We start from the raw sequence: 15,037 nt of genomic DNA on the forward strand, positions 1-15,037 counted from the left end.
ATAAAATGTTAGAAAATTGAGTTTTTTGACAGAGTTATCTGCCTTGAAATTTTCATTTTCCAGTGCATTTGAATGAAATTGTTACTCAATTTACCAAAATGATATGGAAAATATCTTTGTTTATTTGTTCTTTTTTTTTTTTTTTTTTTTTTTTTTGTTTTGAACAACATTTTCATTTCCAGATCAAGAATATCTTTTTTCTTACATAAATAACTGCTAAATTACATCATTCAGTAGTTTATGTTGGTATTTCCGGCAAATCAGTGACAATATTCCGTTGTAAGAGCTCTTGTCGCTTTTAAAAGCCTTAATAACATTCAACGTTCTTGTCTGTCAGTAGAGAATGAATAACAATGTAAAACAGTCGTAAATCAACAATGTTACGGAAATAAACACTTGTACCATGCCATTATATAAACTGAAACACTTCATTTGTCTACAAACATGGGTTTATTTAGAATTTAGAGCTTAATAGATTTGGTTCATATCTAAAATTATATCATCTTAGCATGACTGGAGCTATATAAAAGATAAAGTGGAACTTGAGTGTTTATGAATATTGATTACTTGTTAATTAGTCCTCGTATTTTTGAATTAAAATGAATAATATATTAGTTGGAAATATCATAAAGCCAGCTGTATCCATACGAATGTCGATGCAAAATCACTCCCATGACAAAATATGTAATCCGTGTTGACCCGTAATAGTTTAGATATACTTATATCATATGAGAGTAAATACAATGATATTAGCGAGATGCGAATTTACGGTAACAATGATTTTTATATGTATTTCTCTTTCCAGGTTTTGATAGATAACATTTCATATTTACAAAAATGAGCTCTTAGTATATACTGATTTACTTATTTCCATTTTCGTATCCCCCTGTTTTAGAACGGCTTTGTGACCTTGATATTAATATTTTATTTAGACTCGAATAAATCATCTTACTTCGATAGTTTTTTTTAATCATAATGATTAGAATCATTTTCATGGTATTAGTTTTAACAAACGTTTAACGAGACCAACTTGTGTTCGCGAATGGAAGAAAGCACATAGAAAATGTTGAATTTAACAATATAAAAACAATAGATATTTCAAGAAAAAGTACTTTTCGTACTGATCCACGATTCTTCAAGGGGTTTTAAGTTTTATCATTGTTTGTTTGTTTGTATGCTGTCGTTCTTGTAGGTTTTCATTTCTGAGATGATTTTTGTTGCACAGTCTTCCTGTTTTATATGTATTGTCGTTTTTATACTGTCTGGTTTCGTATCTATGTGATTATTATCATTGGTTCTGCATCTGTTTTTTTTTTGTTTTTGTTTTTTTTTTTTTTCGTTTTTATATATAGTTTTACTAGAATTGATCGTAATAAATTCATTTCTCAATACTAATAATAAGATGTTGTTTTTTTTATATATTATCTAAGAAACCCAAACCGGACATTCATTTCTCGTTGCTATTTTAGAGGTGGCAAAAAAGTTTCTAAATTGAGATTTCTATTTAAAGACACTACGAACCATCGCATTTTGTTTAAAAAGTTATTTCTTTTATTTTTATTCTGTCAAGGTAGAATTAACATGTCTAATATTCATGTAGATATACTCTGGTAGAAAACAAAAGCAATGGTTATATATCAGAGGAAAAAATCCGTGTTGATAAAAAAGTGTTATTAGTTTCGGGGATATTTATAATATTCTAACTTTTTTCATATTTCCAAGACTCAATCTAAAGTTGGAATTTATTGCGTCCCTACAATTTGCAATTAAATTATTGCATTATGAGGCTCTATATACGACTGATACTTAATCGAAAATAAAAGTGTCAGTTTTCTAAATCCTTAAGGATGAGACAGAGACAATAAAGACTTTATTCAATCTAGATGCTGACAACCGACAAAATAAATAGATAGCAGTTTTAAGGATTTTGATTGAATTAAAAAAGACACACATTTAGAAAATAAGTCATGACGCTGAGGGTTAAATTGTAATATATGGAACAAAAAATTCAACAATGAATCTCCTCTAAGCTACGGTTGATAAGAAAGAAAGAAAAAACATACACAATTTCTTAAATTTTGACGTGACGTCCTGAATTTGAAATTGAGGCGGTCCATATAATTTGTTGCCGGTTCATATGACATTATATCGGCAAAAAATGGCATATAGAATTAAGTCGCTGTTTTAATACTAAATTATCGTTCACTATAGCGATTACTTATAACGCGCAGTAAGAACAAAGACAAAGTACTGAATTCTTACTTTGGAATTAAACTAATTTGGATGACAGTGCCCGTTCTTTTAAAAAGGAGTCCCGATTTATTGCATGTTTAATTTTCGGTGTTTTCTTTCTATTTTTATTCTTTACGTTAAGAAATATATTTAGCTTTGTTACACAATGGTTGAATTGATTTTTACTCAGTACCAATGCAAGTAAAGACCGTATCAAGACCATAGCTCATTCCTGTATAATGCGTTTTATTTCTGAAAAACCTGGAGTTTTCTTTAATATTGATATATATGTCCCGTGAGGCTCCGGGTGTCAAAAGAATAGATCCGCAGCAGCGCTAAGCTTGTCGTAGAAGGCGACTAAATAGTGTTCAGAAACCTAGCCGGGGGCTAGACGCTCTGCCCACAGAGCAACTAGGATGTATGCCCCAGGTGGTGGAATGGGGTGTTACATGCTGGGGTTGTCAGGCTATAATACGGAAAACCTGACCGCAAACCATAGTGGTGCACCGTGTTGGGAAACGTTCCTCGCACCTTAAAGAACCCTGCTGTGGTATTCGATAGGAGTAGGAACCTTTGCACTCCGCCACAGGAGGCTAAATTGTCCGACTTTACCCATCCCCCTTTTCCTAGTGTAAATCAAAATTAGTCTCACCTATTATCCTTGTGTCCCATCCCTTTTTTCATTTCATTATCATTCATGTTCATTTTATCATCCATTTCATGTTCATTGCCTGAATATAGCTGAAATATTGCTGCTTGGGCGTTAAACCCCAACAATCAATCAATCAATCAATAAATCATTAATATTGATATTATGAAACAATACAAAAATATATCCCTACAATATTTAAAACCAGCACAGGTTATTATCACTTCATACAACGCATTCAGCATCCACAGTAATTACAAGTAATACCTACTGAGTTACAGAGATAAGAAAACTTGTTCGTCCCAGACGACATCTTTCTTTTACTTGTGACGACTAATCGTAATTGATGAACTAACCTATTGCATATGGTTTCATCTTACAAAGACTGCTTCATAAGTTGTTGTGACTGTATCTCCTCATAGCAGGGAACTTCTATGTTTTTTTTATTATTCTTTTGACCGTACATAATTGGTTTTCTCAACTTACGATAAGTTGGTTCTGATTTGAACTGGTGTAGTTAAAATGACTAGTGCGTCGCCTATCAAGTTTATCATTTGATATGATATATTAGCAATAACTTGCAATTGGCTCAATCTATCAGTTTTCAGAATACTGTTTCCATACATACTTCCAATACGATACTATACGTTTTAGAAAACCAATTTAAATCAAAATTTTAGACAAAAAAATCTGCTATATATTTTAAGACCTTAAAACCAATGAATCAAAAAAGTTTCCTTTTGGAAAAACAGTAAAACAAGTTTTGATAGTTTATTGAAAAATTGCGTAGAAAGGTACCTTATAAAAAAATCCAAGAGATTGCATGACCGACCCACTGCGACTGGCGACTGTCAATCAAAACGAAATGTGTAATGATGATGGAATGACTGACGATGATTTTATGTAACGCAAAATGTCTTGGTTGATAATGACGAATGGGCTTTGATGAACAATAATCAAGAAATTTAAGTTGTTATTTCCTGTATCCTGGAGCCACTGCATGAGTATGAAAAAGTTAATAGGAGACAGAGAAACAATGGATATATATTTCTCACTTCTAATATCAACGTAACAGTTACAAATATGTTATTTTGTTCATTGTATTGCTTTCCCATAGTGAAAGTATATATTGAAACTAAGATTTCATAAGTGACCTCAACCGTTGTTTAAGTCAACTTTCATTTTTCTTTCGATTGGACTGGTAGTTCATTTTAAACGAAGTATTGTTTATATTTGTTGATGCAAACAAAAGTGATATAGATTCTGTAAGATCTGTCGTTATGAACTAAGAATCATCGCACTCGAACAATTCTATATTAGTTTTTTTACCATTTTTTTTTTTGGGGGGGGGGGCGATTCTGTCAATTGAACATATTCGCCGGTATCAATTTCCGCAGTTTTTAAAAACTATAGGTGTTATATAGTGATTCAAATCTATTTTACAGGTATTATTTCTCGCGCTTTTCTTTTCAATCGCAAAAAAAAATAACAAAAATAAGTACGTATGCAGTATATTTGTCCTCGCTTTCATTATACCAGCCAACATTCAATTAACAACCAACATATTAGTCATTAAAATATACTCTTTCAATGTGTAACTAAGGGCTGAAAAAAACAAAAAACAAAAAAAAAACAAGTCTTACAAGCCTGACTTAATGTGTACCAATGTAAAATGTACTTCGGCATTGACTAGAACCGATCTTTCACTTTAACATATTAAGACCATATAAACTTCAGACATTGCCTTTAGTAAGGTGATTCATGGTGTAGAAAACCCCAAATATCAGAACTCTTTTTGGTCAATAACGAGAACTCTTGCAAAGATGTAAAATCTACAAAATGAAAAACTAAGGTTGGTTATGGACCAGGAACTGTTTCTGAACAAACAATTAAACTGAATTCGGTGGGTTTTGGACATGCTTGAATCACCTTCTGTCTGATTTTTTTTTATAAAAACTTATACTTAAGTACCATTCTGTGTAAGAATCAGGCAATGGATGGCACATCATATTTCTCAATTTGGTCTTTTTGCCTCAAATACATTCAACACATCTAGAAAACAACTGAACAGCTATTTAAATTTATCCTGAATCATAGGTGATGTAGATATTTTATGACTGCTTATATAAGGAAAAAGTTCAGGAAAATTTTCCCGCCATTTTTCCACAGTGCATTTCAACTAAATTTGACCTATCAATATGTTAAAAAGGCAAACTTTTCAAACACTTTGACAGTAATTTCTTGATGTTATGAGGTATAAATGCATGGATTATGCAATAAAATGTTCGTGTATCTTTTCTTTTCATGTGCCACACCTTATACACTTTTTACCTGATTCTTAGACGGAGAAGTACTTAATACCATGTAATAGTAATAAACAAAATTAACTTATTACTAATGTGACACTTGTCAAATGAAAACACTCTTGTATACGTATGTTTAAACTTCTACTGTTAAAGCAAAACAGATTTGGAGTGAATGCAAGTATAAATGTCAACTGACAGGTTCACTTGAAAATCGTGTTGTTGTATTCATTTGCATTTTTTATCAGTTTACGGCATTATTTACCTTTTAACAAACTGATTTTCTTTTAGGCTTATTTTTATTGTATTTTGTGTAGTGGGTAATATGTTTGTTAAGATGCTTTAGCTACGGTCGTTTTTTTTTTTTATATTTTTCATTCATTATCGCACTTCCGTATAGTATTTGCCTTATTTATTCTAAGCTGGATATAGTTGCAAAACCGCGTTCATGCTGAAAACAAATCTATTATTTTTTTTTTTTGTAAAAAATAGCGATACGGTTTTTAAAAAGAATTTGATTTATGGTCTATCGAGTTATTGACAAAGATATCTCGTAAATGAAGTAAATGTCGGAAATCAGCATTCGAAAAGTGTCAACCACACGAGTCGGAGTAGGACATTTTCTGTCTACAAAATTTAAATCGAATACAAGAGGTTGATAAATAGACCTGTTTTCTGTTGTTGTCAATGAACCTTTCTGTAATGTTAAGTCGTTAGTAATGAATACTTTACCAGCGTACAGTCTTAAACTATTCCTTTTTGGATTGCATTAAAGTTTAATCGGATACTTTTGCAAATATCATCTTATTGCGACACTGCAGAGCCTTGGTATAGACTTGGAAAAATAATGTTTGCCAAATATTTCCAAGTACTCGGCTTACATCAATCTCAAACCACATTTAGTATATTTCATGAAAAATGTTATTAATTGCACCACTCAACTTACGGTCGGTACATACTTTTTCGTGCCTTCTGCGGGACAGCCAATTAGTAAGTTATACTTCCGGAAGGTTGGGATTGGGGTAGAACAAAAGAGTTTTCCTTCCTGTAAGGCATATTGACCATGTTCATCGACTGCCCCGCAGTTAGTACGAAAAGGTCTTTTAAATAACACTAACAAAATTTAAATATGCAAATAGATAAGCATAGATTGGTTAAGGCAAACATCTGATTTGAATTAGGCAATTCAGTAGTCTTTATGGTAATATAAACATAGTTGTAACAGCGTTTCATAATTAATAAATCTCTCTCACACACATTCACTAGTGTTATTCGAGTTTTGATTTGTCTGTAAACACAGCTTTTTTTTTGTTCTCCCTTTAACACAAGTGCCCTTTAAGATTTGTATACAATCACTGAAATTTGAACACTGAAGTATAAATCATAATTCAAAATGAACATACACATTCAGAATAGCATTCTCTTTAAGAGAGGGTAAATTCGCTATTTCAAAGCTTTAAATCTCTGCCACACTCAGTACTTTACCCCGCTTCTATATGCAAATAAGTACAGTACAACGGAAGTAGCTTCGCGGATTCGTTTTGAGTAATGCGTATGATTTTTTTTTTCACATTCGGTATAGCAGAGCCTTTAAGCTTGCGTAGTGATATTTAATGAACCAGGAAGTAGTCATAGGTCTGCAGAGGAGATTGTCAGAAAAGCAATGTTTTACTTGTTTGTTAAAAAGACCAACTCGAAGTACAAAAATTAAGGTTAAGAGCGCAGTTTGTTCAGAATGCTATTTCCACTTCCAATAAAATCTAAATGTAGATTCCGATAAAATTTCTCTAATTCAACATAAAGTCGCTTAGATATACCCCTATAGCTTTTATTTTTAAATGAAACATACCATGTCGGTGGATTGAAGATATATAAACATTAATATTCAGTAGCAACTTTAGCCTAGAAGTGTCCTCATAAAATACACATATACGGTTTGTCACCTTCCATTTCTATGTTTTCAATTCTTTTTGATCATACAATTTTTAATGTATATCTCTGTTTTAAATATACACCAATCAGAAACGTCTGTATTTGCTCCAGGGTTTAATGTTAGGGTTAAGAATTGACTGTATGCCAACGAGACACATACGCGCTTTTGTAACCTTATAAATTCGGAGAAAACCTTATACTGGGCTTGTGCATATAAAAGATGATAGTATAAGACCTATTTACATCATTAAGTGATGTCATTGCTATTAAGTAAGAGTGAGAGGATAAAAACCATATCCTTAAGAAACCTTGCATAGCCTGCAATGATGAATGCTCTAGCTCAAAATGATATATCATTTAGTAATCTAATAAATATCTTTCTAGTTTGAAGTGCCACATATTGACAGAAACAGATCGAAACTGAACACTTATACAGATTCAATTACTCAGTGGGATTCTGTTTAGCCTGTCCTCACACTGTATTTGTTTCCAATTACATTTTACAATGCACGGCATCTTGATTCAATTAGATGACGAATCTCTGAGATTAGTTCCGAAGTGTTTTGTAATAACTTCGTTAACTTCGTTGATACCTTTCAAGTTCCAATGACTGCGGATGTAATAGGTATACGTGAGACCTGGCAGGCGTTAAATCAAAAACATATGCCATGAGTCCTAAAAAGATGTCTGCTTATCTTTTAACCGTTTATGACAAACTTAGTATTACAGGAGAGTTAGTTTTAATTGGAATTTTGTATGTATCAATCAAATACAATTTTAAGATTGCCAAAGCAAAAAGGCAAACAAATCCTTGTTACCAAATATATCAATTATATCAAATAGTTAATTATGCTACATAATTAGAAAGGAAATTGAAAGCACTCACTACATCTGTCACCAAGAACTCCTAAAAATCAAGAGGGGTTACATTAAACTTTTTCTTGTGTGGACTTTTTAAATCGGTTTCTTGAATCAGCTACACATGTGTGTCGCTCTCGACATGTAAATAATGAATACTCCTTCTTTGATTGACAAAAAGACACAAATTTGGTATTGGTGGAAGCACATTAGATGACTGCTTTCCTTATTTTTTTTTTTTCATTTCCTAAAGTGTTTTTAATGAACTTCCTACTTCAATCAAAAGTCTATTGTTCACACTCACTCCTGACGCTACATGAAGCTCCTTGTCGAGGAAAAAGCGGAAGATTCTGTGCGACGTTATCCGCTTTTGGGACGACTCAAAATATTGAATATATACAACGCTTTTCATATGTATTATTCATTCATAAGCGTTATCCTAATGTCTGTTTTTCAAAATCAAGTGTTTTTAAGATATGCGAATATTCAATATCAAATCCTCCTCCAACTTTTTTTGGGCTTTCCGTTTTAATCACTTTCTGTATTTTCTAACAAATTAATCATTAATGGCAATATATACGAACGAAATTTACAGAATTGAGGGGAATGCAACTATGAAAGTCAAGTTAAAGCAATTCAATTGCAAATCATATTGTAATCTTGTGCAAATTTCAATTAATTGACGGGATTATTCAGGTTTAAACATAAACGATTTTCTGATTCAATCTTTAAATTCGGTCATAACTTTACTTCATAACTACTCTCCCTTCTCCTGGTCCAGAAAGATATGAACAATAATTAAATGAACAAAAGTCACATTTAAAATGTAAAAAGGAACTACATACAAATAAGATACAAATACAAATTAAAGACTATGGGCCCATAAAGATATGTACCTGTTTCCAGTCACTTAATCTTTATTTTATATTATATATTCGTTAATTGTCAAGGGATTTCAAATGCCAGGACATTAACATTAAGGATTGTTTCTCTTATATTCTAAAATACAACCACAATAAAAAAAAAACTGATGGCTCTCAACAATTTTTCGTTAATTTCCTAGTATTTTAGAGATTTCATCTGATAAGATACAACAGACTTTATCTAGTTATAGATATTTAGGTTGCTATAGAGAGCGCAATTAATTTCCTGATTTATCTGAACTTTAATAGACTACAATACTGAGTATACATTGTGACAAAATATATAAACTTTTAAGAAAAAGCTACTTCCTGTTTGTTCTGAAATAACCGTTTATGCACCTTATAATAAACCATTATATTTCACTTCCTAATATGAAATCTTTGAAACTGGCGAAAAATAATAAAAATGTTTAATTAGCATGAAAAAGACTTTTGATTTTGGGCATTAATTTTGCAAATTATTCTTAGTTTTCTGATCCTTATTGTTTGAAAATGGAATATTTTTCTTCATGCCAGTTTAAATGGAAATGTCAAGGAAATTCGTGAAATAAAACGATTTAATAGATCCTTTTTAATGCCAAGTAAAAATCACAACTGAAAAAGAAATATTCATTCAATGTATGCGAAGTTTTGAAAAGCAGTGGCGCTTTTGCTCCTTTTCATTTACATTTTATTTTGGCTTGTCGAGTTGCCCGCCTGTATGGTTTAAAATAGCAGCCAAAACATAACAGAAATTTAAACAAACTTGGTCAAAAGATTTAAATCATCCATAGGACGTCACATATTGTACAGCTTTCTTAATACGATATCCATAAGCACTAAATAATATGAAATATCATTCATCAGTTCTTATCTAAAAAAGAGCAACTATTGCAAAAAATTCATGACACTTTGAAGACTTTTAGTTTAAAAAAAAACAGAATAATCTTTAAAATATGTAAAGACAGTCAACGGCTAAAAGTTCTGCAAAAAAAAACAAACAAACAAACAAACGAAAATGGTTTAATAATTTGTATTATATACAGATTGCCTGCTGCAAATTAACTATAAATTATATGAATCAATGGTTAATTATCCTAATATTTTCATTATTAAAGTAAAAATTAAATAGTTCATAAAACAATATTTTGTTCCAAATTAATCCTGTGTTCACACGTAATTTGCATTCAATTTGCATTGAGTTTATGCGCATTGAAAAAGACGATGACGTTAACACATATTTTGAATTCGCATCAATGTGTATTTAAATTCTTTTGCGTTCACATGCGTTTAGTCATTTAATGCGCATTGATAAATCGCGCACTTATTGTAAGAAATCGTCTATGTCAAAATAATCCGTTCACACTGCATTTGCATGCAAATTAAATGCACATTATTGAATTCGCATTAGCGAAAACTTATCCGGGAGCGAATTCAATAATGCGCATTATTTCAATTCGCAACAACTCTCATTGAAAATTCGTTTTACGTGTGAATACATAATTGGACTTCAATTCACATTGAATGCGAATTGAATGCACAATATTTAATCGTATGAATGCACCATAAAATTAGTTCTTACTATAATACTTCAGTATTTATTATGTATAAAAAAGAAGTATAACATTTTGACTTATTGCTTCAAAAGTCCTTCGTTATTCGTTTTACCCGATCAACATTTGTGTCTGCTATTGATCATAGTACTATACTCATATTTCCTATTTTTCTTCCAATTCTCGTTTGCTTATCAAAGTTCGGATGTTCTTGGGGTTTACTATTACCTTAGGCGTTCCATGAAATAATAGTAGTATTTTTGGATGATAAAAGAGTAGGTTCGGTAAGGCCTATTTTGGTCCCAGTTACTGTGAAGTCAGCCTCATATCTTGACCTACACATAGAAATCGGTGGTAAAGGAAAACTATTGACCAAACTTTACGACAAACGTGATGACTTTTCATTCAAAATTGTCAAATTTCCTTTCATCTGAGGCAGCATCCCTTCAGCACCTGCGTTTGGAGTGTTCATATCACAACTCACACATTATGCCAGAGCTTGCCGAAATTACGCAGACTTTTTGTATCGCGCTAGAACTCTAACAAATAGGCTTCTTGAACATGGTTATGCTGCTACAAGATTGAAGTCATCACCACAGAAGTTTTATGGTAGTCATCATGAACTCGTGGATTGTTATGGTGTATCCATCTGCAGCATGAAAACTGATTTATTCAACGGGTCATAGTTTTCCTTTCCTCGTTTGTCTACCCCGGACTTGACTTTTTATTAGCAACTCGGCGGGTGTTTCTAGAAAAACAGAGGACGCTTACCCTACCGGTGCACCTGGTCTATGCTCCCAGTTTTTAGTGGAGTCCAAGTTGCTCATTTGCTTTTGTTACTTTGTATGTATGATTTTAGTTACTTTATGTTTGTTCTTTGTTGTGTATGTTTTCCATATCTGGTTTTTGTCCCTGGATTACATTCTTTTGATTACCGCAATAACCTTGGTTCCCTTGATTACTCTTTCAAGATATGTTTTGGTATGTACTAGTTAGTTAGTTAGTTATTTGAAAGGATAATGGTTGTAATAAATACATCTCAGCCGATTTTGGGCGATATCATGAATGTTTTTGACCTGATAGAAGACAAAATAAACACAATTACCTTAGTTACCATACAACATATAAATACTCTAAAATACTGTTTGCTAAACATTTTTTATTAAACAAGTTGTAAAATAGATAAACAAGAACATACATCTTGTAGTACGGAGATTTGACTTCTAATGTATCGTTAAAATTGAGATTTTTCAACAGAAATAGTGAAGAAGTCCGGTAGTGGCTTCCAGTGTTAGGGTAGCTATATCCTATTATCACTCCAGTCTTGTACAGCACAAAACGAGCATCGTTGTTGGTATTCGTCATGATATAAATTGATATAAGATAAAGTCCACTCTTCTCTACTCTGTACGTTCCCCTAGTTGATACAGCTAATACTTCAGAAGTGCTGACCCCATATTGAGTGTGGACAGGTAAGAATAATATTGCACTGCCAGGATTGTAAGTATTGCTAATTGCCCCTACTGTAAGAGCAACTATAAAAAAATGAAAGAAAAGGGGTTTTTTTTGCTCAACAAAGGCGTCGGTATCTTTCTTTTGTTTTGATATAAGTATTAACATGTGTTAAAACATATTTTGTATTATGAATTAAAATACTTTAACACGTTTGGTTTGAAAGGCATTAAACATATCATATCATTATACTGTTAATAATTAATTATTGCCAACATTCAGTCGATTATGATATATGAATAATCTTTGAAATTGAAAATAGAAAGAAGAGGGCATCAACTATCACTAGTGTATGATATGAGGCAGGTGTAACCTGTGAGAGGACGAAGTTGAATATAAAGATATATTTCAAAAATCTTATTGTCGCTATTTTTCCCCACATGTCTTGATGCTTCTTGACATTCTTGTCGCTAAGAAGAGAGACCTTTATTGCTTAGTGTTCATACTTCCGACTTTCTGGCTAAAGCAAAAAAGGCTTATACCCTGATAGCATATCAGAAAAGAAATAAAGTTTCTCAATTTAAGTAATTATTGAAGACCATTTAATAAATGCATTTTAGTGACGAAGATTAGAGCTATGAAAAGTTCCAACAGGACGTAACTTCCTGTCAGACTGAAATCTGGCTCTCAGAGCTTCCGTGGCTATCATTTTTTTTCGAATTGAATACCATTACGATGACTTTGTCCTCTACAATTTGTAGTACAAATATTATATGAGTTCTGAAAGAAATTTTTGTCACGAATAATATTTTTTGAAGGAGCTTGTGGTAGAAATGTTTTATGGTAGAAAATATTTTTTAACATTCAAATTTCTAGAAATAACCAAAGTTACAGTTTTCTTTGAATTATTTTTAAGACCGTTCTTATATTGATAATATCATAAATATTATGACCATGATATTTCCACTAGTGTGGTATTGCAGTTTTACGTTTAGTTTCTCTCTGAGTTAAATAAACTTGATGATGTACAATAATAACTATCTGCCTACTAACATTACGAACCTCGTCCTGACATACTGTGAATTTCCCTATTAAGTCGGTCTGAAGTTTGAAGATGTAAATCTTGCAAATGGTGCATTTCGTCTTGAATGACACGCAAAGTTTGGTTTTGAATAAATGATATTTGGTTTAGAGTGCGATTCATCGAATAGCTAATATTTGCTATTCTCTCTTCGGTTGCCCTTTCCTTGTTGTATAGAGCTAGGAAGTCCTGTTTTCTCGCTTCAGCATCAGCTGACAAGGCGTTTATTCTGCTATTTGTTGTTACCAATTCATCTTTTATCAGGCTGGTTTTATTTCGCACTCCGACTAACATGCTTAAATCTGAAATCCCTTTTTTCATGGTCATTTGCTTAATATCGTCCTGAAATTGTTTTATATGGGCATCTTGATTTGTATTGTTCCTCTTCAATTCTTCGTGCTGTACTTGCAGAGGATCATATTTCAACTGAATGGCATTTATGTTTTGATTTCAGGTCGTCAATTATTGTTTGATATGTACCAAGTGTTTTGTTGTACTTCTGGTTTTCGTTATACATGTCAGTTACTCCTCGTTGCGTTTCTACCAACTCAATTTCTAAATGTGTAACTCTTTGCTCAAGATTCATTCTAGAATCCCTTTCGGCTATAATCAAGTTTATCAAAGCAGTGTATTGGTGGTTTGACATCATTGGAGTATTGGTTGGAGCAACAGTTGTTCTACCATTAAGCAGGAAGCCATCACTAAGATACACTAAAAGCATCAGTGGAATTATACAAAGTCCGTCCATTTTAATAACACAAACGCTTTCGAAATATTAAGATTATTAGTTAAATCGTGCTCTATAAAACCAAATATTACATTAGTGAACTTTGACAAAAACAATTTAATTCATATAATGATAAAGATGATAAATTTGTTGTTATCAGCATGTTTGTGTTTTTAAGAACATTTATTTACTCAAACCTGAATATAATATTTAGATAATTTTATTTTGAGTAATCTATCCTCGTGTGTATTAGAAAAGAGACATTGCAATCAAATCTCCACATTTCGTTATGTTTTTTTTTAAATAGTTGTGCTAGATTTCATACTATGGAAGAACTTACAGAAAATATCACCTATAAATCTTAAATGAAATATTTATTCACCAGGATTCTCTACCCTTTATACAACCATTTCTCATAACTCAACGAAGTAGTAATCAATGGAACCAAGATTTGAGCGAAAACCATAGGAATATATTCCAAGGATAAAGACTAGATCGGGAAAAAAGACACACACACAACTAAGAACATAAACTAAATAAAATAACACGCACAAAAAAAACAAAAGTAACTGAGCAATCAGGACTAAAAACGGGATGGTAAGTTTCCTCCATCTTCGTTTTCTTCCTTGAAACACATTCTCTACTTTTCTAGGAATACCGTTGAATACACAGATGGATTAAAGATTTTAGTTTGATACTTCTTTTTCTGGAAAAAATGTTTCATGTAGGAACAATTACCTTCTTGGGTAGGGATAGGGCATACTATTAAATCACGCAAAATCTTTCCCTTATCTCCAGTTTTTATTTGTAATCTTTTTTTATAGTCGGTTCCTACATTTTGTGTGTAGATCGTCTCTGTTTTATTTGTTTACGTTAAGGCCATGTTTTTGGATTTTGACGGATTTGAATCATCCTACTTCTGATGCTTCGGTATTATTACCGATATTCAGAATCATATGAGAAATAAACCAATGGTACAATTATCACTATGTTGCTTATTTGTCGACAACGAATTTGTACAGTTTGGTAAATTTAAGTTTCAAACAGACATTTGGAATACCAATGAATACAAATTTGCACCTCTTCTAGCCAGTCTGTTTCTGCATTCATTCTTTTGATGCTCTCTTCACACAGGATTTTCTTTAGCAAGAAGGACGCAATTTAACCCAAACGTCTTTTCGGTGTCTTTAAATGGAAAATCTATTCTCGTCTTTGCGATGTTTGGTGATCTTCATCTCATCTCTCCCAACTTGCGCATACTTGAAATTGATAACACTACAGATACACCTTAGTTTGTTCACACTCATTTCAAAATAAAAAATGGAAGACCATTACCCCCCCCCCCCCA

The 15,037-nt window shown here is 32.1% G+C and overlaps 1 long non-coding RNA gene across 1 annotated transcript; it reads right to left on the reverse strand.

The window, feature by feature from the left end:
• Window positions 1–11,568: 11,568 nt before the first annotated feature.
• LOC148617747 (uncharacterized) lies at window positions 11,569–13,782 on the reverse strand. Its single transcript, XR_015922523.1, has 2 exons — window positions 12,944–13,782; window positions 11,569–11,964 (listed from the first exon to the last, which is right to left on the reverse strand). It is a non-coding gene; the product is annotated as an uncharacterized LOC148617747 (long non-coding RNA).
• Window positions 13,783–15,037: the final 1,255 nt, after the last annotated feature.

The sequence above is a fragment of the Perna viridis genome, chromosome 5 (genome assembly GCF_037379345.1).
Source record: "Perna viridis isolate PV_CMFRI_1.1 ecotype Kerala chromosome 5, ASM3737934v1, whole genome shotgun sequence".
Taxonomy (NCBI): domain Eukaryota; kingdom Metazoa; phylum Mollusca; class Bivalvia; order Mytilida; family Mytilidae; genus Perna; species Perna viridis.